The sequence below is a fragment of the Mesoplodon mirus genome (assembly GCF_964341445.2).
Source record: "Mesoplodon mirus genome assembly, chromosome: 15".
Taxonomy (NCBI): Eukaryota; Metazoa; Chordata; class Mammalia; order Artiodactyla; family Ziphiidae; genus Mesoplodon; species Mesoplodon mirus.
In genome coordinates, this window is record NC_138991.1 from 9,843,582 (window position 1) to 9,870,438 (window position 26,857).

General features: G+C 40.7%; 1 pseudogene across 1 annotated transcript; it reads left to right on the forward strand.

Annotated features, from left to right (window-relative positions):
* The first annotated feature begins 25,306 nt into the window (after positions 1–25,306).
* On the forward strand, positions 25,307–25,918 carry LOC309816894 (large ribosomal subunit protein uL30-like; annotated as a pseudogene). The gene has a single exon. The product of its transcript is annotated as a large ribosomal subunit protein uL30-like (transcript).
* The last annotated feature ends 939 nt before the right edge of the window (positions 25,919–26,857 follow it).

Sequence of the window (26,857 nt, forward strand, 5' to 3'; positions counted from 1 at the left end):
AGGGTATTCTGTGCATGAACGTTTCTGTTTTATCAGGGCTTTGTTGGGGCACCCTCTGTCTGTTCTTTGTGCATATTGGCCCATGGCATTCTTCCAAGGCTTTCTGTCACTCTAGTCCGGTGGGTCTCAACTGTGGCTCTGGGCTGCAGTACCTGGAAAGCTCTCAGGTATTTGGATTCTGTCTCTGTGGGGAAGGTCCTGGGCATCAGTACTTTGTAAAATTCTGAAGGTGATTCTGTTGTGCAGCCAGGTGGGAGGAGCTGCTCCAGTGTAGGAGCAGGGCTGTCTTCATGGGTGCTTGCCGTCTATGCAGTCACGAAGGGCCTCACACTCGGGCGCATGTTCTGCTTTTGCTGTCTTGGAATTCTTAATTTTTGAACAAGGGGTCCTGCATTTGCATTTTGCATCAAGCCCTGCAAATTACGCAGCCAGTCCTCTGAGGAAAGAAAACATGCCTAAGAAGGGAGCCTGTGTGCATCACTGGTACAGAAAAGGTCTCAAATTTTGAAAACAAGACTCCTGGCTGGGGCTGGCCAGTGAGGGCTCTGGGTGGGAGGAAGGAGCGCCGTGAACCATGAAGTTCAAACATTTCCCTGCCGGATTCCATTCAAACCTTACAATGAATAACATTTATATTTGCTGTTACAAGAGAAAGCTAATCTTCAGAAAAGTTAACCTGCTCAGTGCAGCTAACACAGGAAAGTCAGACCCATGTGTGCTGGACTCCTGTGCCTGTGTGTTATTTGCAGCCTGACTCTCCACTTGGACTAGGGTGTCTTCCACTGGCAGAAGTAGGGGAATCGGGGACGGAGCAATTTGAGTTCTAAGTGTCGAGGCAGGAAAAGGACAAGGTCTTTTGCACGAATGGTGAGGTCGATAGTTGGATTGGAAAAAATTTTGAATATGGGCGTTGTTGAATGATCGGAAAATGTCCCTAGGCTGTCTGCCCACATGCTGGGGGCAAGTATTGCTGGAATGACCCATGTTACATTCCCCCAACAGGCAGGTTACAAAATGGTTGAGCAAATTTTGCTTCGATACTGATCGTTGGTGATAACCGCACTTGAACTCCCAAGAGTATGAGCGGCCACCTGAGCCTGTGCTCAGCCACTCTCAGGGGCCTCGTGGATAGGATCTTGTATATGCCCCACCTTGAGACGCTTCTGTTTTAATAGAGAAGGAAGTGAAGGTAAAGAACCCAGGTCCAGCAGTTGGTCAGGATTAGAACCAGTGTCTGCGTCCTCCAAGTGGAGGTCCTTCGAATACCCAGCGCCACCTGCTTGGGAGACCTGCCTTAAGGCCAATTTTCTTCACTGCTTTTTGAGTCATGGACCCCTTTGTCAGTCCAGTGGAATCTCTGAATCCCTTCTCTGAGTGATGTTTAAAAGAACAAAACAAAATGTATAGGTTTGCCAAGGAAAACAGTTATATTGAAATAGTTATCAAAATATTTCTTGGATTATGGGCATTTTTATTAGCATTATGTTAAATGAAGGCTGTAGCAGCAGACCTAGTTAGTAACCATAGTTGACCCTTGAACAGTGCGGGGCTTAATCTTAGTCTAATTTATAGTCGGCCTTTGGCCTTCCATGTCCGCAGTTCCTCCATGTTCGTGGATCCAACCAACCATGACATGTAGTACTGTAGTATTTACTTTAAAAAAAAAAAATCTGCGTGTAAGTGGACCAGTGCAGTTCAAACCTGTGTTGTTCAAGGGTCAGCCATACTCTTAATTCTGAAGGAGAGGTGCACATAAATGTTATTTCAAGATAGCTACAGCAACCAGAATGTTATATGAAAATAACTGATTTCTTTTGCTGACTGAATCACTGGTCCTGTTAATGCTTCTGTGGCTTGGTACCTGCATCCCAAACTGACAAATGCTCAATTTCAGTTAGAGGCGAGCGAAATAAGATTCCTCTTCTTTCCCATCCAGATCCCTGGACCCTCTAAATTCTATCCATGGTCCCTTTGCTGCTAGGTTAAGACCTCTGATGCTAATGGAATTTCTGGGGTCTGGTTTTCTTGGTAGAATCTGAACTTGCAGTTCTTTCCATCATAACTAGATCTAGTAGCGCCAGCACTTAAATATTTACCCCTGCCTCCCCTCACCCACCCCCCAAAAGACCTTGCATTAGGAAGGATTCACCGAACAAGGCTCTTTGTAATGCCTATGTACAGCCCTTCTCTGATAAACTGTTCTTAAGATGGCTCAATTCTCACCTGTTAGTTTGAGGGACTTTGGTCTATAGAAAATAGACAGTGTATGTTTGTCAAACAACTCTGAAATTCTCGAGGCATTACACATACTCATGTGCTCTCACACTGCACCACCTATTTCTGGAAAGGTCACAACGGACTGGCTTCAGCCTAAAGCTAAGGGTAGGGTTTTTACCCAACGCTGAGAGAGTAACACATGAATAACAGCAGATAATTCTAGTATTCAGCGCAGGGTTATCTGCTCTTGTTCATTTTAAGCATCCTGGGAGGGAAATGGTTATTTCAATTGTATTGGTGGTTACTTGTGGATTTGAAACAATCTACCTTCATTACTTTTAGTTTTGATAAATGATCCCTTTATATTTAAGAGAAATTCACATCCTGTGTGTAATTCTTTCAAAACACATAGACATCTCTAGATTTTGAGAAAAAACTGGACATATTTGCCTCTTATTTAATTGTCCATTTGTCCCTCATTGCAAGAAGACATTTCTAACATCAATATCTGAGGGAATCAATGGTACAGACATCGTTTAGAAATTGTCTTTAAAAGAAAAATCTTTATTCCAGATACTCATTTCTCTCCTGACCCTAGCCCAGTCTCCAGCCCAAAGGCCAGCAAACTTTTCTGTAAAGCTAGTAGGAAATATTTTAGGCTTTGCAAGTCGTACGGTCACTTGCAACTGCTCAGCTCTGGCCTCACAGCACAAAAGCAGCTGGAAATGGTACGTAAAAGAATGTGCATGTGTTCCCGCAGATCTTTACGGACACCGAAATTGGAATCTCATGTAATTTCACATCACAAAATATTTTTAATTTTCTCAACCGTTTAAAAATCTAAAAAACCTTAGCTCGTGGATTATACAAAAACAGGTGATAGGTTACATGAGAAACACAGGGCAAAGTATACAAGGGATCTCTGTTACTTTTATAACTACATGTGGATCTACAATTATCTCAATAGAAATTTCACTTAGAAAAATAAACCAACAGGTAGTTGGCTAGATTTAGCCCCCAGGCTGTAGTTTACTACCCCTGCCAGCCAGAACAGCTTATGAAAATATGATACATAATTTTAAACTGCTCTCCTATTTCTTGATCGTTTTTGACGTGAATGGAATGTTTGAATAGGATTTTTTTCTGACGTGTGCTGTCTCCAAATATTGGTTTTATATTACAGTTCAAATACAAAAGCCTTAGCCATGTAGCTGTTGTAATTAAAGATTCTAGTGTGGCTTAAGTATCTAAGTGATACTAAGTAAATTTACATTTGTCAAATGTTCACTTAACTAAAAAGCTCAGCATATCCTCTCTCTGAAATATGAAAGTCATTTATAAGAAGTCCTCAGTCCTAAAATGTTTTCTTTTAAAATAATAATCTTGACTTTTTAAAAAAAAAATCAAGCAATACCAGGGGATGTGCAGTGAAAAGTCTCTCTCCTGGGCTTCCCTGGTGGCGCAGTGGTTGAGAGTCTGCCTGCCGATGCAGGGGACGCGGGTTCGTGCCCCGGTCTGGGAGGATCCCACGTGCCGCGGAGCGGCTGGGCCCGTGAGCCATGGCCGCTGAGCCTGCGTGTCTGGAGCCTGTGCTCCGCAACAGGAGAGGCCACAACAGTGAGAGGCCCGCGTACCATAAAAAAAAAAAAAAAGTCTCTCTCCTTTCACAGCCCCTCATTTTCCCTTTCAACAGGCAGTCACCATTAGCAGTCGGTGTCTATATCTATAAACGTTTTGGTTTAAAATTTGTCATCATGGCTGTCTTTTGGGGTTGGCTCCCCAAAATCATAATGATAGTAGCTGCCAGTGCCAAATGGTGCCTGAACCTCACAAACACCTTGACTCCAAACAGCAACTCTCCAGAGTAGGTGATGCTGGCCCCATTTTACAGATTGAGTTCTTGAAGGGAAGAGTCATCGGACACAAGTGGGTCATGGTGTTTGCATGGTTTTGTGCTTTGATGAAACAAAACCCTTCTGATGCTGAGTGGCTGTTGGTATGGAGGTTGGATGAGACATCAGAAAGATAAGCTACCTTCCGGTATTGAAAGCGTTCAGTTCTTAAGAACTGTCACTATTGTAAAGTGACTTTGTCTTCTTATTACAAAAGCAACATGTGGTCACTGGAGGAAATGTAGAAAAGCAAACTAAAAATTAACCTGTAGGGGCTTTCCTGGTGGCGCAGTGGTTAAGAATCTGCCTGCCAATGCAGGGAACATGGGTTCAAGCCTTGGTCCGGAAAGATCCCACACGCCACAGAGCAACTAAGCCAGTGCACCACAACTACTGAGCCTGTGCTCTAGAGCCCGCGAGCCACAACTACTGAGCCCGCGTGCCACAACTACTGAAGCCCATGCACCTAGAGCCCGTGCTCCGCAACAAGAGAAGCCACTGCAGTGAGAAGCCAGCGCACTGAAAACAAAGAGTAGCCCCTGCTCGCCGCAACTAGAGAAAGCCTGCACACAGCAATGAAGACCCAACACAGCCATAAATAAATAAATAAATAAATAATTTATTTTAAAAAATAAATTAACCTGTACTTTAGCCATCACAGCATCTTGCCGTTGGGGACACCTCCAACCCAAGGCAGGTAAGGAAGTTTTCCGTCGTCAGTGCTATGATGAAAAGCTTTGTGGAGAACTGTTGAATGCCTCCTTATTTCCTGAAGATGAGCTTTTAATGTAGCATGGTAGTTAAGAGCCCAGAGGCTGCACTCGGAGTACCTGGTTGGAATTCTGGCTCTGTCATTTCATTAGTTGCATGACCTTCGTCATATTAAGACCGTCTGTGCCTCATTTTTTTAAATCTATAAAATAATCGTAGTACCTACTTCATAGAGTTGTCATGAAGGTTAAATAAGTTAATCTATGTAAAGAGCTAGAACAGTGCCTGGAACATGCTAAACGCCAGATTGGACTAGCTAATCATAATTTATATTTTTTAATGAGTAGTTAATACTGCCAACAATTCTCAATTACCCAGGAGTTTCCTTAATCCTCAAATTGGTATGTGTGACTTTGGAATTAATTACATATTTTATGAATTGGATTTACTTTCTTAATAGTAATTTCTGATGCACCTACTTGAATCAGGACAAACCTACACAGACCTTGCCGTTTATCCTCTTCTCTTTGGTCAAGTAAAAAAATGCCTGTACTTTGAAAATAAATGGACATAATAAGTGAACATAATGGAATAGAAATCACCTATTCGTTGTAAACAAAATTTAATTCTACAGCCAGATAGTGGGAAACAGTATTCTTATGCCTTGCTAGGGGGAGATTTTGAGGGGGACCAATTTGGTGATATCTACCAAAATATTAAAATGTGAGTTCCCTTTGACCCAGCAATTATTCTTACAGGAATTTCTCCTGTGGAATTAATTCAAGTATGCAAATGAGTATGTTCAAGGATGTTCAGAGCAGCATTGTCCACAAGAACAGTTAGCGAGATACAACCAAATGTCCATGAGAATAGGGCTGGTCAAATGATGATACAGCCATGCAGTCCTGACCACGCATCACTAAAAAAAAAAAAAAAAAAAAAAAATGTGGTTGACCCATGTGTGTTGAGATACAAGTGGTTGAAGTTTAATTATTAAGTAAAATTAAGTTGCAGAGTACTCTGTACAGTTTAATCTCCATTGGTGTTTTTTAAAAAAAGTTATATACATGAATATTTCTTAAAGGATATGAAATAACTTTAATGGTGGCGTCTCTGGTAAGTGAAGCAGGCGTGGGAAAGAGAGGAGAGCTTTTATTACTTTAATAAAATCTATTCTGTTAGGCTTTTTACAACAAGCAAGTATTACAAATAAAAATAACTTTTAAATTTATCTTAGAGGTTCTCATCCACTTTGCCAGTTTATTCACTTTGATGCCCAGTTCTAAATATAAATGATACATTAAATGTGAGGGCTTCCCTGGTGACGCAGTGGTTGAGAGTCCGCCTGCCGATGCAGGGGACACGGGTTCGTGCCCCGGTCTGGGAAGATCCCACATGCCGGGGAGCGTCTGGGCCCGTGAGCCATGGCCGCTGAGCCTGCGCGTCCGGAGCCTGTGCTCCGCAATGGGAGAGGCCACGACAGTGAGAGGCCCGCGTACCACAAAAAAAAAAAAAAAAAAAAGATACATTAAATGTGTAAAGTCCTTTGGAATTTAAACATTCTATGAACATCTCATCTCTTGTGTTTTGCTTCTTCTACACTCTTCCTCTGCACCTCTAGCTTCCTACCCACCTTTGGACACTTTTTAACCTCATTTTCTGGAAAATACTTGGGTAACCAACTGAAAAGAGTTCTTTAAATGCAGTTTGTGAATTGCACAGAACGTCTTTCAAAATGTGAGCATGGAAGAATTGATCACCTTCATGGGTTTCTTTGTTATTTTCTGGCATTCTAACTTCAGGATAAAATAGGAATTTACCCAGTTAGAGCAGTAGTCATTTCAGCAGCTGACCTTGTTTCTGCCCAAAAAATTCAATCACAGAGTAGATCTATTCCCTGATTTCATCTGTAACTCACCTTGCACTCCTGTGCTTTCCTTTAACAAAATATTCTCAGAGAATGTGACCACACCTCTGAAGAACAGGGAATATTGTGCTGGGGGCAATACAATGCACTATTGATATTTCACTCCAAAAGAATATATTGACCTTAATGTTTTAATTTAAAACTATTGCAATACAGTCAATCATTTTTATCATATTAAATTCATGCTTATAGAAAATTTGGAAAATACAAACTAATACAGAAAATTACCTATAATCTAGTCCCAAATCCATAGGCAACAGTTGCTAACATTGTACTCTATTTTCTTAGTCTTTTGCTCTGCTTAGTATGTTTTTACATCATTGTGTAATACATGCTAATGTCTGCACAATTTGAAATTTTTATTTTCCCCTCTTTGTAACCTAACATGGCATTTCTCCACGTTGTCAAAACTACGTATAAATGTTACTTACCATTACTCTCTTGGTGGCCATTTGGGTTTCTTTTCATTTTTTTATTCTTAAAAATAATGCTACTTTTATCATAATGCATAAAGCTCTTTCCATATATAGCATTATTCAGCTAGATTCCCAGAAATTGAATTACATGGTCAGAAGTCATGAACAGTATAAAGGCTCTTGCTAAATGTTACCAAATTGCTTTCCACAAAGGTTGTACCAGTTTACCCTCATCAGCAATGCTGAAAGTCCAAGTTGACTTTCTCCTTCTCCAAAACTGTGTGTTATTTTGTTAAGTACAATGCTAATTTAGATAAGCTGATTATCATTATCGCATTAGTGGAGGACTTTTTAAAAATCCATCCATGATCGTATTTTTGCATTAGTTAAGTGATGTGTATTAAATTTTAAAATGGCAAAAAATATCACAAGTGTCCTGATGACCAGGTATCAATTTGCAAGTATAAAATCCACCAACCCCTTAATCCAACATCAGAGTAGGCCCTGTATAGACATAAAATCACTTGAAATTTCACCGCTAATAATAATATATATAATAATAATGTCATTATTTAGCACATAATTAGTGCAGTAACCAGCAAAAAGGAGAATTATTAAAAATCTGGACTGTTTGCCCAGGGATGTTAGGAATTTATACCATGTGCCTTGATTAGTGTAATCAATATGAAATACCAGTTGTATATAAATCGTAGGACTCAGCAAATGCTGTTACTTCTAATTGGACGATGACGTTTGTGATGACCAAAGCTCCCAGCATAATTAGTTTTTGGTGATGAGTCTGCTTGAAAACTGCCGGGCAGGGAACCATTTCCAATGGATTATCTTTCACTGCTAATAGCCTCACAGACTGTTTCTGTTCCTGTACTTAAATGTAACTCTTGAAAGCTGAACATAGCCATGATCAAGGAAGGAGATGGGGCGGGCACCACAAAAAAATAAATGCAGAGCTTTGCCGGATTTTCAGTAACTGAGGACAACCTAAAAACTGGAAATGCTGCAGTTGAAAAGCCCACGTCAGAAAATGAATGGGAGCCTTGGGATGGGGTGGGGAGGTGGAGGGGAGCAACTCCTTAAAATTGGACATATTTAAAAGGAGGGAAAAAGAAATGCTTATCTAGTGTCTCTTAAGGGCTACTCCTTGTGCCCTCACTGCTATATCACTTAGTTATTTGGGAAAAGATTCAGGATTGCTGCAAGGTAGCTTAGTTTAAGAATAGCCAAAAATGGGTGATATGAATAATCCTTCAGTGATTAAGGGTTTAAGAGGGCATGAAGATTATATACCATTTGTTGATTTCATTTTTTTTAACATCTTTATTGGAGTATAATTGCTTTACAATGGTGTGTTAGTTTCTGCTGTATAACAAAGTGAATCAGCTATACATATACATATATCCACATATCTCCTCCCTCTTGCGTCTCCCTCCCACCCCTCTAGGTGGTCACAAAGCACGGAGCTGATCTCCCTGTGCTATGTGGCTGCTTCCCACTCGCTATGTTGATTTCATTTTTAAAGCAGAAAATCCTGGTACCCCACATTCCTGTTTTTATACCTGTAGAATGGGATTCTGTAAAATCTAACTGAAAAACTGGCACTAAAAGAACAAAATCTTTAATAATATGATCTTACCGCCAAATGCCTGTAATGATGCCATATCTAACGTGAAGATTATATCACAGATTATATACCATAATACTGTCAGGAGAAAACAGAAAAGTTGACACCTTCAGTTCAGAAATATTTACTGAACACATACTATGTTCCTGGCATTGTGTGAGCCATGGAGAGACACGAGAGAAGGACATCAATATATGACTTTATTCCTTTCAAGTAATTGTATTTCAACTATTGCTATTATAAAAGTAATACATGATCATCTGAAATAGATTTAAATCTTACATGTAATTTAAAAAGAAAGACGGAGGGCAATTCAATAAATGTGGCTGGGGAAATTTACTATCAAGCTAGAAGAAATAAAGTTAGATTCCCTGCTGTAGTTACAAAAATAAATCCCCTTGATTAACAAAACCTGAACAAAAAAGTTGTGGAAGAAAATACGGAGGAATACATTTTTAGTTTATTCAAAAGACACAAATACCCTGAAAGAAAAGAGATTCGACAGCTCCAAATTTAAAACACCGATAATAGTAATAGCAATAAGGCACCAAATAGCAAATTTAAAGGCAAGCAGGATGCTTGCCACCTATTTTAGACAAATTACTAACATCCAGCATGCACAAAGCTCTCTTTCAAATCACTAAGAAAAAGACAATCCAACAGAGGAGAATATGGCAAGGGCTAAGGACAGAAAGATGGTGGGAGAGCACAGACATGTGGTCAGACCATTTGCAAGGGGCTGACTCAAGAAAATGGACTTGGACAGGTGAGCTAGTCTCCAACTGTAAGACCGGCAGACCTTTACAGTTGGTGATACCAAGTGTTGGTAAGAGTGGCTAAAATATAAAATATGGGACTTGAGGGGCCAGTCCTTGTAATATACGACTTGTATGTTGCTGCCTTAAGCAAACACACTGACTTGGACAAAACTGTAAGCCCTCCATGCCTGGTCCTGCCCTCTGCTAATTGTGGAAAGAGCAGAGTATAAAGCAGAGGCCCTGCAACTGCGGTTAGAAGCCTAGACTCACATCTCAGGCCAGCTCTGCCACTTACTGGCTGAGAGGCTGGGGGCAGTGACCCCCAAATACCTTCACTTCATCCTCACACTGTAAGATCTTGAGCAGGTTCATTAATTTCCCAGAAACTCAACATCCTCATCTAAATGATGGGCGCAGGGTTAGTGGGAGGATAAAGTGAGATAAAGCATTTGGCCCCTGGCCCAGATCCTGACACAGGGTAGGTACTCGCTTAATGACAGCTATAATTGGAACTTTGTATTCGATCCCCCATACATTGTATAATACCTGTGACAATAGACTCTGGGACAGGCACAAAATAAATACTAGCTAATTCTAGTGTTTTGCCTCAAATATTCACTAGAGATTCTCATTTTATATAATAATGAAATCAAGATATACATTTATATATCTTGTATGCAATTCAAGATGTATACATTGGTATACATTCATAAACATGGCCTCCCCTGCTGGAATTTCCCCTGCTCCCTTCTGGAAATTCAGGAGTGAAGTGATGCCCAATAATACAACTCCTACTGGACATATAAAATAGATTTTTACTGTGTACAAATAAATGGGTGTATAGACAGATTGCTCAGGGATGATTATACAGTTCATCTTAAGTATTAGGCATTTTTACTTGTATCTATATCTTACTTGATAACAATGCAAAGCAGAATGTAACATTTTTTTCCCTTTTCTTCCTCCCAACATACCTGTTGATCAACAATCCTGTTCATCATTTCTCCAAACCAGATCTTTTTTTCCCCGGAGCTTTAAACGTTTTTATTTTGAAATAATTTTAGATTTAGACAAGAGTTGCAGAAATAGTAGTTCCCAGAAATACCCTTCACTGAACTTCCCCAAATGTTAGCATCTTACATGAGCCCAGTACAACTATGGAAATGAGGAGAATAACCTTGCTACGATACTGCGGCAGCCTGATCTCCGGACCTTATTCAACATCTGCCAGTTGTCCCACTCAGGTTCCTTTTCTGGTCCAGGATCCCGTTCTGCATCCCACGTTCCTTTAGTTGTCCTCTAACAGATCCTCAGTCTTCCTTTGTCTTTCATGACCTTGACACGTTTAAAGAGTACTGACCAGTGTTGTGTAGAATGTTCCTGAATTGGAAATTCTTTGATGTTTCCCACGATTAGGTTGCAGTTATGCAACTTTTTTTTTTCAGGAATGCCACCCGTGGCTTTTTTCAGTGCGTCATATCAGGACTTACCTGAAGTCAATATGTCTCATTACTGATGATGGTAACCGTGGTCACTTGGTGAAGTTGGTGTCCATAGGGTTTCTTCATTCTGAAGTGACTCTTCTTCCCTTTGTCCTTCATAAGAGCCCTGGTGGGGAGATTCTTTGAGACTCTGCAAATATTCCATTTCTCATCATTCTTTTGCTCACTGACTTTAGCATCCATCCACCGTTCTTGGCTGTAACAATTATCCCTGTGGTGTTTGCTAAATGGTGATTTTCAAATTCTATCATTCCTTTCACATTTGTTACCTGGAATTTCTGTAAGAAGGCTCTGTCCTTTCCCCCCATTTGTTTATTGACTTATATCATTTATTATTCTCATTGCTTATTTAGTTTGTTCAAATCACTCTAGATTTGGCCATTTGAAGGTCCTTCAAGTTGGCTCCTGGGTCCTTTCAACATGGCCCCATAGTTTTTAAAGCACTTCCTTCCTTTCTGCTATCACAAGATGTTCCAGGTGCATCTTGTGTATTACCTGCCCCAGCTCTGAGATTAACTGTTTCTCAAAGGAGCTCTGGTTCTTTTTATTGGAGAATAGTATTTAATCGTGATCTGCATACTAGTGTATCCATTGCCACTGGGTGTCTCTAGACTGTATCTAGCTTGCATCTTCCCTCCTCTCTCCATCCCCACCACCATCCCCCTGGTACAAGTCATCATCGTATTTCACCTGGATAACTGCCTCTTTATGGATCCCCCTACTTCCAGTCTTGCCTTCCTCCAAGCCATCCTCCAAACAGTAGCAAAAATAGAATCTTCAAACATTAGCTGGACACCATCATTTCCTTGCATAAAACCTTTGCTGGGTGTCAAGATTAGGTCAGAATAACTGAAATCACTCTGTCTTCAGACACAGGGGGAATTGAAGCCTTGCTCAAGGCCCGCCATGTCTTAGCACAGGGTTGGCAAACTTCTTTTGTAAAGGACCAGAAAGAAAATGTTTTAGGTTTTGCAGTCCACTCAGCTCTGCTGTTGTACCACAAAAGCAGGCATAGAGGGCTTCCCTAGTGGCACAGTGGTTAAGAATCCACCTGCCAGTGTAGGGGACATGGATTCGAACCCTGGTCCAGGGGCATCCCCCATGCCACGGAGCAACTAAGCCCATGCGCCACAACTACTGAGCCTGCGCTCTAGAGCCCACGAGCCACAACTACTGAGCCCGCCTGCCACAACTACTGAAGCCCACACACCTGGAGCCCGTGCTCTGCAACAAGAGAAGCCACTGCAATGAGAAGCCCACGCACTGCAACAAAGAATAGCCCCTGCTCGCTGCAACTAGAGAAAGCCCACGCACAGCAATGAAGACTGGCAGAACCTGGAACCCATGGGGAAGGGGATTCTGGGAAATGTCAAAATGGCAACAGACAGATTAGCCCAGTGGCTTTCATGTTCCCATGGACTGAAATTCCCTCCATACCGTGGCTGCTTTCTCCCCTTGCTCACTGCACACACTCCACTATGTTCTCTCTCAGTTCTTCAAAACTGCCAGTCTCTTTTCCACCTCAGGACCTTTGCACATGCTGTCCCATTTGCTTGGAATGCTCTTTCCACCAGCTTTTTGATCTTTTTTATCTGTTAGATCTCAGATGAAAGGGTACTCTCTTGGAGAGGCCTTCCCTGACCCTTCTATTTATTTATTTTTTATTTTTTTCAAAGCCCCAGAATCTTAATTTTTTAATTGACGTATAGTTGATTTACAATTTTGTATTAGTTTATGGTGTACAGCAAAGTGATTCAGATATATATATTCTTTTTCAGATTCTTTTCCATTACAGTTTATTATAAATATTGAATAGAGTTCTCTGTGAAGCCCCAGAACCTTAATAATAGCTATTAAGCAGGTAAAAATATTGCATCCAATAATTCCTATAAGCTATCTGACGAAAGAGAGAGAGAAATGTGTGCCACTTATGCAAATAAGTGGAATATGTCCACTCTTTTCTGCCTGACCCTTCTATTTAAAATCACCTCCCCTTTTAGTAGAATCTGTCTTATCTCAAAGCTAAGGGACCTTAGCACCTTAGTTTTGTTCTTTGTCACCTCTCCAAGATTTAGAACAGTGCCTGGCACACACAGGTGCTCAGATACATACTAAATGAATGTAACACTTAGCATGAACGGCTAACATTTCACTTGCCTTATTATATACTATGTTGATTGATTGTTGATCTGTTTTCTATATCCATATAAGCTCTTTTAGGGCAGAGGTTAGGACTCTAGCATTTATTGCTTATACCTAGCCCCTAAAAAGTGCCTGGAACATAGTTGGTATTAAGTAAATATTTGTTGGATGAATCTCACACATTTTAAAAACCTTACTGTGGATAGTAAATACTAGATAATCATGGAGATCAGGTAAAATTACATAGCAAAATTTTCTTTTTATTAAGTATGTTCTGATGTCCATTCAGTGTCTAGACTTCTCATGTTTTCATGTGGCAACCCATCCAAGGAGGGGAACTCTGGATTTGGAAGGTCCCCTCCAAGCGTGGGACCAGCGTGCCCTGTCAGTTCTTTGCCTCACCTTAAGATGTCACTAAGTGACTTGGCCGTGGCTTCCACTGGCTGTTGCTGGAAGAGCTGGGAGGTCAGGCCAGGGAGGGAGGAAATGACCTGGTGTCATGAGCAAATCTCCCACTTCCTCCGGAGCCTGGCAGACAAGGTGACGATGTGCTGATGTGTCCCTCCTGCTTTACGGGGCATTCATTAGCACACCTGATATTCCAGAGCCCTGGAAACCTGTTTTCTTCTACAGCCAGAACTTTAATAAATCAGGCCAAGCCAGATAAATCATGTCATGTCACCACTGACTCCATGGTCGTGGGTCCAGACCTGTTCCTAGGCCACTAGGATGGACTCACATGTTCAGTAATATTTCTGCTTTCAGGAAGTGGTGGGGGAGCTGATAAATACAGGAAAGAAAGAACTAAAAGTAACAGAAAAATCCTAAAAGCAAAGTGGTATTCTGGATTGGATCCCAAAGCAGCGAAAAAGAACATGAGTGGGGAAAATTGGTTAAATACAAACAGAATGTCTAGTTTAGTTAATAGTTTTGTACCATTGTTAATTTCTTAGTTTGTTAACTAGGGGAAGCTAGATAAAGCATATCTGTACTATCTTTGAAATACTTCCATAAACCTAAAAGTAGTTTTAGAAGTGTACAAGGCAGTGTTGGCTTGGATAGCAGGGATATATTTTGTAGGCTCCTGAGGCAGTGAGTGAATTCCTGAAATCGAACAGACCTGGGATGAATCTTTACCTCTACCACTTACCAGCTGTGTGACCTTAAGCAAGTGACTTAACCTCTCAGAGTTTTAGTTTTCTTATTTTTAAACAATGTCCATGTCATTGGGTTGTTGTGAGGGCTCCATGAGATAATATCTCCTAGTATGGTACATGCACATCATAAATTCTCAATAAATGCTAGCTCTCCTTTCTCTGGCACTTCAGAAAAAAAAAAAAAAAAAGAGCAATCAGCTGTGCTTAAATATTTGGAAAATAAATAACAAGAGGTGAGATTTGTATTCGGTCACCAAGGTTGGCTCTTTTGTATTAGAAAAGCAGGAAGGGGATGAGTGCCCCACCTGAAATTGAGCCAAAAGAATCACATTTAGTCAGTTTCTAAATCTATGAAAAGTATTTCTTAAGCTGTTGAAAGGCATTTTTCTATTAAAACTGGTCTTTAAAACTTGTGATTTTTTTCAAAGATAAAATTAGAGATGAGCAAAGCAGTACTTGTGAAGGTTATTCACTGCAGCACCGATTATAAATGCAAAAGATTGGAAACCACGTAAATGCCACCAAGTAGGGAAGAGTCTGGCTAAATAACTTATGGTTCATCCATTTCATGGAATTCTCTGAAGACATTTTTAAAAATAAAAAGCAAGTGTCTGTATATATACATATATATTTAAATGACATAGTCATACACAAAGATACATTGACAAAAAAGAATAGGGTGCAGAATGTGCACACAATATGCTATCATTTATATATCAAAAAGAGTATATGGGGCTTCCCTGGTGGCGCAGTGGTTGAGAGTCTGCCTGCCGATGCAGGGGACACAGGTTCGTGCCCCGGTCTGGGAAGATCCCACATGCTGCGGAGCTGCTGGGCCCGTGAGCCATGGCCGCTGAGCCTGCGTGTCTGGAGCCTGTGCTCCGCAACGGGAGAGGCCACAGCAGTGAGAGGCCCACGTACCACAAAAAAAAAAAAAAAAAAAAAGAGTATATGTATTTATTTCATACATGCATCCAGTATCTCTGGAAAGATATGCAAGAACCTGGTAATAGTGGTTGCTACTTGATCTGCACCAAAGAAAGGGACCATCTATCTTGTTCAAAGTCACATTCATCTTGTTAAAATGTTGCTGCCAATAAAATTTTACATTTTTTGTTTAGGAATGTTTAACCAGAATTTATAACATACTTACTTCTTCAATATATTTTTTAACTTTTTATTGTGAAAAATTTCAAACATATACAGAAGAGTGAGAATCATAATGATCCTCCCTGCACCCATGACCCAGCTTCAACAATGATATAACTTCTGTTGCTCTGATTTTGTAGTATAGTCACCTTGTTTTCATCAGTTACACAAAAATTAATAATTGTAATAGTGACTCAGTTCTGACCAAAGGAAGTTAAATTTTTTAAACTTATGTATAAATTTCCTTGCTGAGAATTTTGATAAGGTGATCAATAAAAGACTTCTAAGCAAAAAATATTTATTACATTAATATAAAATTCCATGAGGATGTGGAATTGAAGTGCAAATTTAAGGAGAAAACTCCTTAAATAATGACATAAAATTTCAGCTATTAAAGAACAGCTTATTCATGTATGATTTAAGTGGGTGACAGTGGAGGTCAAGGATACATGATATTTAGATTATTTTCAATACATTTAAAGAAATTCTGTAACAAATAATTATAGTGCCAGAATCCTTTTAAGCTGTTTAAACATAGGAAGATTTAGATATAAACTTTAAAACATGTAAGGGAGTACATACTTTTAAAAAATTATTTTATAGAGTATGAGAGAAAAACAGTTTGAAGATCACAGCTCTAGAAGACCTGATGTTTATTTCCAAGTCTCAGGGAGCTGTTGTGTTGATGGGATAGAAGTTCATGCCTGCCTGAACCCTGAGACAGCAAAGGGAACCTGGAACCTGAGATTGAGGTCTGATCAATGTGTCTCTTTCCCACTATCCATCATGACTGAGTTGGATTATTTCAGGAATGCAAGGTTGGTTTAACACTTGAAAATCAACCAATTTAATTCCCCCATCCAAGCCTAGGGTCACAGATGTTTAAGTCTCCTTGGCCATTGTATATATATAGAAATAAACACCACTAGCCACCATCCCTTCCTTTACTTATCAAGCAACCTGTTGAAAGCAACCTGTTTTCTCTTGAAAACTTTTTGCTTTCTTCAATGCATGGATAGTGGAGGGTGAAACACATGTGTACTCTAACCAACTACCTTGAAGGAATGGTGGCCACTCTCTGTCTCTCCTCCCTGGCTGCATATTCTGTCTTAACACAGTGTTCTTCCAAGAGTGGTTTTTCTACCTGCAGTTGGAATCCCTGTAGATTCCTGGGCCCCAGCTCAGAACCACTGAGTCAGGCTTTCTGGGAATCTGTGCTTTAAACATCTCCCCTCTCCCCGGTACCCTAAAGTTTATAAAATGCCATTCTAACTCACTTTCACTCTTCACACTGTTCAGAAAATAAAGTCTCTATTTTATTTCCACACTGGGGCCTTCCCTAAACCCTGTCTTGGCCTTTCTGCTACCTGACTGTTCCTCCTCTGATCCCTTTGAGGGTTTCACTTCCTTCCTATATTCCCCCAAATCCCTATGCTCCCCAATACATCTGCCTCCTGCCCCGTTCTCTTCAGATTTCGGTTGCCTGCCTTTCTGCTGATGATTCCCAAGTTCCCATCACTAATCCCAATGATTCTCCTAACAGTGGCCAGCTTTACTGAGTACTTACTGAGGAATGTGCACTAGACCTTGACTTTGATTAGCTCATATATTGCCCAGAGTAGCCCTTTGAGATAGGTCATCATTATCACCCTCTTACAAATGATAAAACAGAAGCTCAGAGGGAGAAGCAACTTTTTCCAGCTTGTAGCAATTAAAACTGGGTTTTGAACTTGGGACAGTTTGACCTCTTAACCTCTCTGTGGATACCTCACCTGTGTTCCAAAATGCCTGACACAGAACTTGGTACCTTCCCTTTGCATTCTCCCTCCCCAACTCCTAGGCCAGATATCTTCTGTTTGCCCTTCCAGAACCACAGGATGTAACCCCATGTCCTGAGTCTTCACATCTGGAAATATTCCCTGCAGATCTCTAACTTCATCCTTTTACTCTCTTATCTCGCATTTTTTTTGCCACTCACTCTCCTATTACTAAAAATGAAGTACAGTGAAGATCTCTCAAAAATTATCTGAACTTAGTGACAGAACCAGAAACAAAGTAACATGTCTAGGTATGGAGGCTTCTCTACTTGTAAACAGGACGTTGCTGAGTCCATATTATGCAGTCTAAGTGATGGAACACAGGTAACCCTTGTTAAGGTGTGAAGTGAAGGTGTAACTATAACCTTCACTTTCTTTTCTAACCTAATCACATACCTCTTCTTCCCCACATGTAACTCTGTCATTGCTTTAGTATTTATCAAAAATGAAGAATGAATGATCATAAACCCTTCAAAAGTAAGCACAAATAGGAAAATGCGGTAGACCAGAAGGCTGATCATGCTGGCTTTAGTAATCAATCTAGCCTAAAGATTTAATCCTTCCAAATGTGCCTTTTAGTTTTTTAACTTGGATTATTTGTAATATCGATTTTTTTTTCATATAAAAACCCAGAATTGGGCTTCCCTGGTGGCGCAGTGGTTGAGAGTCCGCCTGCCGATGCAGGGGACACGGGTTCGTGCCCTGGTCTGGGAGGATCCCACATGCTGCGGAGCGGCTGGGCCCGTGAGCCATGACCGCTGAGCCTGCGTGTCCGGAGCCTGTGCTCCGCAACGGGAGAGAACACAGCAGTGAGAGGCCCGCGTACTGAAAAAAAAACAAACAAAAACAAAAACAACCCAGAATTTAGCATTCTCTTGAGAAATCAGACCGTCCAGCAACAGCAGGTCCACTTTCCTACACGTCAGTAATTGGTAAAGGCAAATGTTGACAGTTCTCTTTAGACAGGGCATGGGCTCCCCAGATCACTGCGTCTCCACCATGTCCTGTCATCTCTCTGATTCTGCCCCTTAGTGTCAGCGGCCCTTCATCTTCCCACTTGGCGTTGTTTGTTTAATCTAGCCTGCAGTCTCCCTTTAGACTTGGGCAAGAGGAACCTCTGCCCTGGACTCCTCACTTTTGTGGCTCTGAATATAAAACACACACAAAAAATATTTGCTAAAAGTCATGGGCAAGTCTGCCCCTCCACATCTGGTACTCAGCGATGGCATTGTGCAACCCATGGCATTAAACAGGCACGCTTGTGACTGACACCGTTCAGACCCCGGGAAACACTTCACATCTCTGGTCCTATTCTGCAAAGCAAAAGGCACTTGCCTCTGAATGCCTTGAAGGTTTGTTGTCATACTGCCGCCAACATCAGACAACACTGCTTCACGGTGCATGGAGGATTTGAGCACGGGAAGCACTTAGGAAAGAGAAAAGACGACTGAATTAACTGTCGAAGCCTTCTCCCATGCCATAAATGCATCAGATACTTGTATAGCCCATCTCCATAGCAATACCAGAGCAACCCCTTTCTTGTTTCTCATTGTCCCAATTCATTATTCTAGAGGTGCTTACAAAGAGCACAGTATTTGTACCAGTTACACATGGCAGCAGAGGACATTTTGTAATATTAATTCATATAACTCTTCAATTTGCTTATATCTTGGTCCTGATGTAACAGGCTTAGATTCTCAACATTGGCAGCTAGACGAACACTGAATGCTAAAATTGAAAGTAGTTTTATTTTTATAATAAATATTTAATGGGATTTAACAAATTCTTTTAACTATATATATATATTTCAGCTATGTTTAAATAATTTTTATGTAAAGCTTGATCTCAATTATCATTTGTATTTTACCTATCTTAAATAATTTTGAATGTTTTGGTAGAAAAATATTTTAAAACATTTGTGAAGTATTTATAACATCTAATTTTTAAATGAGTATTCACATTTTTTATACTTTGATAATTGTATTTGATTTTTTTTCCATTTTTTAAGATGATTTTTGACAAAATCAGGGGTCAAAAAATGACAGGATTTTATTTCGAACAGCCTAAGGGCTATATTTACCCCATGAACTAAGAATGGTTTTGATATTTTTAAAGGTTTGTACAACAAACCAGGAAGAATATAGGAGAGAGACCATATGCAGACCACAAAACCTAAAACATTTATTATCTGAATCTTTACAAAAATATTTTAGTCTTTGGTCAATAGAATATAAATTATGTAAAACCCTGACTGTAACTATACATTTTATGAGTCTACTGAAATGGAAACAACAAAAAGAAATGGGATAAATAATAACTTATGAATTATGTTTGTTACTCATATGAATATCACAGGCCCATCAACAGAACACCCAGACATGTGCAGTAATAAGTAAATTCTCTGCTCTGTGGTTGTTTGCAGACTTTGAATCATATATAAACAATAACTTGACACATATGTTTTGCTTTTGTCATTATGAATGTATACGTGTCAAAGCAGGAAGATTAAATGTTTTGAGATTTGTTTAATGACTTGCACGCCTCCTGGCATACGGTGTGCGGGCCATGACCCACAAATGTTGTTGGCAGATCTGCCTGTCTGTTTTCCTCTGCCCCCTGAGTGCATGTGAGTTTCAGTATTGCCTTAGCCTAAAAATTTTGACCAGAACTCATGACAGATCTCAGTACCTATCGCCCTCTGTTGGCGTTGAGCAGAGTTGTCACACTTTTGCTTCCGCGTGGAGTTGTGTTCAAATCCAGAAAAGCTCGGAGTTGAACACATAACTAGAGGAGTTTCTGTGCTTTGTATTAATATCCTGGTTACATAATAACTTCAAAATACTTGAAGCAGCAAAAGTGCTTTATGAGGCAACATTTTTTTTTTGAGGCAACATTCTTATCCCAGAAAAAAAGTCATTTTGGTCAAATCCTATCTTTCTTTTTACTAATCATCATCATGTGCTGCAAATGCTTTGGGCCAATGTTTCCATTCAGTCTCTCAGACCTTTTTATTGATATTATTTTGACACCGGGAAAGAGACACATCTTCCAGTTAAGTGATGGAAGAAATAACACTAAGTCAAAGGATGGGAGGGCATTGATAACCCCAAAGAAAGACTCAATCCCCTCGCCACTGGAGGCAAAATAAGACAGACGGAGAAGGGGGACACGGAGAGGGATGGTAGGGGAGGAGCTGGGAAGGGAGAGTGAGAGAGGATGCCTCTGGGCTCCGACCCCCACTGGGTCCTTATCAGCTGCCTCTACCTTAACTGCTTCCTCCTTAACGCTTTCACCAGCTACACCGGTTACTTTCTTTCAGGGTGGAAAGAGGTATTGCTCCTTTTAAGGGTGAGCCTTAGCGAATCGGAGCTTTGGGGTCTTTCTCCTGAAGCCCCGCTGACTGACCCCCAAGGTCTGTCAGTGGTCAGACCCCACTCATGAGAGCAAACAGACCACCCTCCCCGAGGGACGCCCCTGAAAATGTTTGCGACCTGTTCTGCTCTGGGATTGAGTCCCAAGAGGTTCTGAAAGTGCAGTGAGAGACTGTCTCAGCACTACAGACCCGTGCAGAGCCGTATCTGGATCCTATTCCTTAAAGGAATCAGGAACGTTGCTCATCCCACATTTGAATCTACATCTGACGCTTATTTTGTCCTGCGTTGTAACTACTCAGACATTTTCCTACAGTTGCATAAATTAGTTCTTGCCTGTGGCTTTCAGTTTCACACCTTTTAAGGATCTTTACCATAATCAGAGAACTAATTTATGCAACTCTGGGTTATTATACTTCTGAGTGTTCCTTTTAGGGTTCAACCTATAAAAGCCAGAAAGGAAAAAAAAAATGTTTGGTCTAAGAAATTAAGAAAGATTTTCACTTTTGCTGGGGAGTACGTTTAATTCTGTAACTCACTTTCAAAAAATACATTGAAGTAGTATTCTAGCACATTTGCTACATTTTCAACATTCCTAAAATTGCCCACAGTACTTTAAAAAAAAAAAAACCCTCTAATCACATTTCACGTTGACTTTCATTTTGTCACTTTGAATTGGGGCAAAAAGTCTCAAGATCTTTTCTGTTTTCTTGTTTTTGAAAATAGCGATTCCAAAGGAGGGGCAGGGGCCTTTTTCCCCATATAGGATTTTATTTTTTAAACTCAGATCCACTGTTCGGACATGCTAAGACATCGCGGAGTCTTTTCGTGCCTATACTTTCCCTTAATTCCATCATTGACATATTTTGATGTCTGTAAACCCAACAGAAGGAAGGGTCCCCAGTAACCAGACGTAAGTCAGTATAAAAAAGGAGTTGGGGGGTCTTGGGGACACTGACTCCTCTTCAGAATCCCCTGAAGAGAGATTGACCATTGACAATTTAAATCTTCAATGCTTTATCTCTTTGTTTGAGTCTCGGAATGCCATTGATACCTTCTTTGTATTTATAATTGTTTTAATTAGCCACCCAGCAGGGGCCCCTCTCCCAGCTGGATTATGGGCAGCACAGCAGGACCTTACAACCCAGTTAAAACAAAGCCCAGACTTTATGGCTCGCTTAATTTCTTTTATCTGTATCAAAAATTTTTGTTCTTTTTTCTCTTACTCTCCCTCATTTTCACTCTTTTTCCCCTCCCCCTCGTGTTTGTGGGGTCAGGAGCAAAAAGCTTAGACTCCCAAAATGGCTTTGCTTTTGAAGAATCAAAGAATTATGGAAAAACCTCTACAGTGAATATTTATCAGCAGCTCACATCTCAAGGAGGAAAATAGCGCAGATGTGCTTGTCCCCTGCTCTTCCTAACGTGCCATAAACCTCTACCGTGATTGTGTCTTGAGCATTAGGCTGAAATTGATGTCGGTTGCTAAACTTTAGTGGGCGGAGGGGAGGGGAACGTTAGCAAGAAGGCTCCTCTGTTGTCCCTGGTGTTGTTTGTTCTATTTGACCACATCCTTCTTTTGTGGATGGAAATCTGGAGGATCAATTATGATGCAGATCTGACACCATTTCCATTTGTGGGAGTGGTGAGGCCAGGGATGTTTGGACTTTTGGAAATTCTTACATTGTTAAGATTGTTTTTCCTCCACTTTGAACTGGATGCTGCTACTTTGGTGTGATCACAAACACACTGCCTGACCCAGAGCATTTCATCAGAAGAAACAGAAACATAGAGCTTGTTTGTGGCTTTATAGAAATTGCCAGGGCCTCTCTTTATTTGTGAATCTATAGAACTGCCAGTCTAGAAATTAAAACAGGACTGATCCCTGTGGAAACATGCATCACTGCTAAAAGTAATCTTGCACTATGCTGCAAATAATCTAGTTTAATTTTTTTCTAATAATACCCGAAGTAACTTATTTGCATTTAAAAAGAAATGATAGCTCCAGTTATCAGATATGGAAAAGGCTTTGAACTGGCTTCTGTATTTCTGTACAAAGGTCTTAAATGTTGTTGAGCCCTACCTTTATTTCTAGAATTTTCCAGCAACCAGACAGGGTTGGGAGTGGAGGGGTGTTGTTTTCCGTTTGTGTACAATTACCCAGTATTTGGGTGTCTTGAAAACCAAGGATGGTTATAATTAAAATTTTATCGTGTTACCTGGATCTATTTTTGGCTTTGTAGACAATCAGAGACCCAGACATTCACTTGGCTTTGTAAAACAGCAAATATCACAAAGACCATGAATAAATACCCATAGCAATTTGTTGGGTGCAATTGTAAGGCTTTGAAATTCAATGACAGGATTGAGAAGAGGCAGGAAACCCTGTGTGAGCTAGAGGCCTAGGGGTTGGGAGACTCTTTCAGGAGCCTAGTGTCGTTGAGGGACACTAAATTACTAAATGATTAAAGAATGATGCCCAACATTGTCACGTGCGACATATGTATATATTTATGTTCATGAAGATAGTATAGTTTGATGGTTGCACAACATCACAAGTGAGCTATGCCTCTTAATTATACACTTTAAAACAGTTAATTTCATGTTAGGTGAATTGCATGTCAATAAAAAATAAAATGAGACAATCTCACCAAAAAAAAACAACAGGATAATTAAGATTTGGAAAGCACTTTACAATTTACAGATTTTTTTTCTTCTATTTTTTAACATGCACTGTCTGGCTTAATCCTCATAGGATAGGACCCCTTTGGGATCCATGTTTTGAATATTCATCTCATTTCGTATCCAGGTGAGGGGACTCGACTCACCTAGAGTCACCCTCTAGTGACAGCACAGAACGAGAGACTTAGAAATCCTGCTTTTCTCTACTGCGCTTGCTCCATCAGAATGACAAACAACAGCCTAGTTTTCTACGTGTCGATTTACAGGTTTTGTGGATGCTTGTTTGCTTGCTTAGATGGTATGAGAGTGGGAAATGTGGCGCTTAGAAGCCAAGCAGATCTGTGCTGGGAGCTGCTAAGTACTTGCTCTGAGCCCCTCCTCCTCCCCACCGGCACCCCCCTCCCGTGCTCATCTCCACCTGGGGCTGGATCTCACCCAGCCTCCCAGGGCTGCTGTGTGATTTCCAGAGCCAGCCCAAATGCAGTACATTATAAACATGCTTTATAGTGTATCTGTCATGCAGCCAGACCTCAGTAATGGAGCATTTTCACTTCTATGATGATGGTTATAATCGCTGTCATTTTTATGCCTATAAATGTGACAACATTGACCCACAATCAAAGGCAGAGAATTCTTTTCAATGTAGAATATGGTTCAGGTCATCAGCACTTTTAATCTGTGTACAGATTAAAGATAAACAGGAATATTTTTAAAATCACTTATTTGGGAGATTTTTATTCCCCTCACAGATGTTACTGTGAATATCTGTATGTCTGTATAAGTATATACGTATCCATACAAGAAATCCCCATCACTGTAAAATATTATACGTTAGCATAGGCATGGAAGGAAAAACGCTGGAGAAACCCATGGTCTCTGGAGTGGGTGGGCTCATGGTCTTTCCTTTCCATGGAATGTATTTTGTAACGCTTGATTTTTTGTTTGTTTGCCTTCTTCATCCTATATCACCAGTCCTGGAAGCATGCCAGGCACAAAGTAGACCCTCCATACATTTTTTGTGGAATGAATGTATATAGCAAATATGTAACCAGGAAAGCAAGGAAGGGAATTACACAAAATAAGTTTTACGAAATCACCGCTTTTAACACAGTAAGGAAAATACCCTATGATAATATACTGGTCAAATTTCCAACAAAAGATGTATTTCCAACTTTATTTTTCACTTTCTTTTTTCTTAAGCCCGAACTGAAACAACAAAAGGCATGTTTTTTTTCAGAATCTATTAGAGGCACTGAGCTCCTGGTGGAACAAGCTGGATGGCTCTTGTCCTGGCTAAATTCTATTAGCGGTGGGCCACGCCGGTGGCTTTGCGTTGCCTTGCGAGCTTCAGACGGTTCGACTGCACCTCCTGAAGTCCCTCTCCGTGACATCATTCACATCTGTGGCGACTTAAGCCTCCTGTTTCTTTGAAAAAGGAATTTGAGAATATGAAGGGTTTATACTCTCTAAACTAATTAGCAGTGACCAGTAACTTGAGGAGGCCAATGTGCCCTCTAGGACACTCAGTTTACCTGGGGGTCTCGCCAGGTCCATCCAGCCATTTCTAGATACGTTACCAACCCCAGTGAGGTAGGAAAGGAGGCGTGCACGTTTTTAAAACAGAGAACTAATTAAGTATAGTTCTTCCAAGATTTCTTTTTGTATCATGTGACCTGGAAAACAAATGTAGCTTCCGGTGTTTGAGAAATGGATTTTCAAGGAAAAGGTGGTGCTTTACGGAAAGAAGTTTAATTATATAAGGCAATTAGTGAGATCGATACATTAAAAGAGAAGACAATAAGTGGGTTTTCTTGCATAATTGTAACATACAAAGTATGTATTTATAACATACTTAAATAATATAGTGTGGTCCATTCTGATATGGAACAAACTTGAAGATATAGTAAATAAGTCCAATCCAGGTATAAAATGGTGTACATAAGAACTGAAATTTGAATGGCTAGGATGGCAAGAAAAGACAGCAACTTCTACGTACCCACTGAACCCAAATTGGCATTTGTCATCAGGATCAGAGGTATCAGTGGTGTGAGCCCAAAGGTTCGAAAGGTGTTACAGCTTCTTCGCCTCCATCAGATCTTCAGTGGCACCTTTGTGAAGCTCAACAAGGCTTCAGTTAACATGCTGAGAATTGTGGAACCGTACGTTGTGTGGGAGCACCCAAACCTGAAGTCAGTAAATGAACTGATCTACAAGCGTGATTATGGCAAAATCAGCCAGAAGCGAATTGCTCTAATAGATAACGCGTTGATTGCTCCACCTCTTGGCAAATACGGTATTATCTGCGTGGAGGATCTGATTCATGAGATCTGTACTGTTGGAAAACGTTTCAAAGAAGCAAACAACTTCCTGTGGCCCTTCAAATTGTCTTCTCCATGAGGTGGAATTAAGAAAAAGACCACCCATTTTGTAGAAGGTAGAGATGCTCCCAACAGGGAAGACCAGATCAACAGGCTTATTAGAAGGATGAACTAAGGTATCTACCATGATTATTTTTGTAATCTGGTCAGTTAATAAACAGTGACTGCTTTCAAATTAAAATGAAATAAGTAAATAAAATAAAATGGTGTACATAGTATTACAAAAAGCATATAGGTTTAGCAGCATCCCTGGACCACTAAATGCCAGCGGTACCCCGCCAGCTGTGATAACCAAAAATATTTCCAGACAGTGTGAGATATCCCCTGCTTAAGATCATCCCTGCTTAAGAACCACTGGGCTAGGGAATTCCCTGGCAGTCCAGTGGTTAGGACTCCACGCTTTTACTGCCGAGGGCGTGGGTTCAATCCCTGGTCGGGGAACTGAGATCTTGCAAGCTGCATGGTGAGGCCAGAAAAAAAAGAACCACTGTGCTAGACTGTGCAAGTCATCTGAAGATTTGGTGACTGTTTTCCAGTTTTTCATCTCACCAACTTTTGGGGAGATGCTTGCATTTCCTATAGTAATGATTAATGCACTGGGTAAGCAACATGAATGGATAACTTACAGATTTGTAGAAATGTTAATCCTGAAGCTCTTTTTTTTTTTTTTTTTTTTGCGGTACGCGGGCCCCTCACTGCTGTGGTCTCTCCCGTTGCGGAGCACAGGCTCTGGACGCGCAGGCTCAGCGGCCATGGCTCACGGGCCCAGCCACTCCGTGGCATGTGGGATCTTCCCAGACCGGGGCACGAACCCGTGTCCCCTGCATCGGCAGGCGGACTCTCAACCACTGCGCCACCAGGGAAGCCCTGTCCTTTTTATAATCAATACTATTGTTTTTTATGAATTCTCAACCATGGAAAAATTCTTAAAGACCTTCACCTCCCTCAGCTGGACTCTCCTTCCTCCTCCTAAAATATCCTCTTCTGCTTCTCCAGCCCTAGCTCCAGGAAGTTAAAATACAACCATTTACCTGTTACAAATGACTAGCTAAAGTAATCCCCAGTCTTTATGGCCCCCAACTTTACTTCCGAAGAGCGTTTT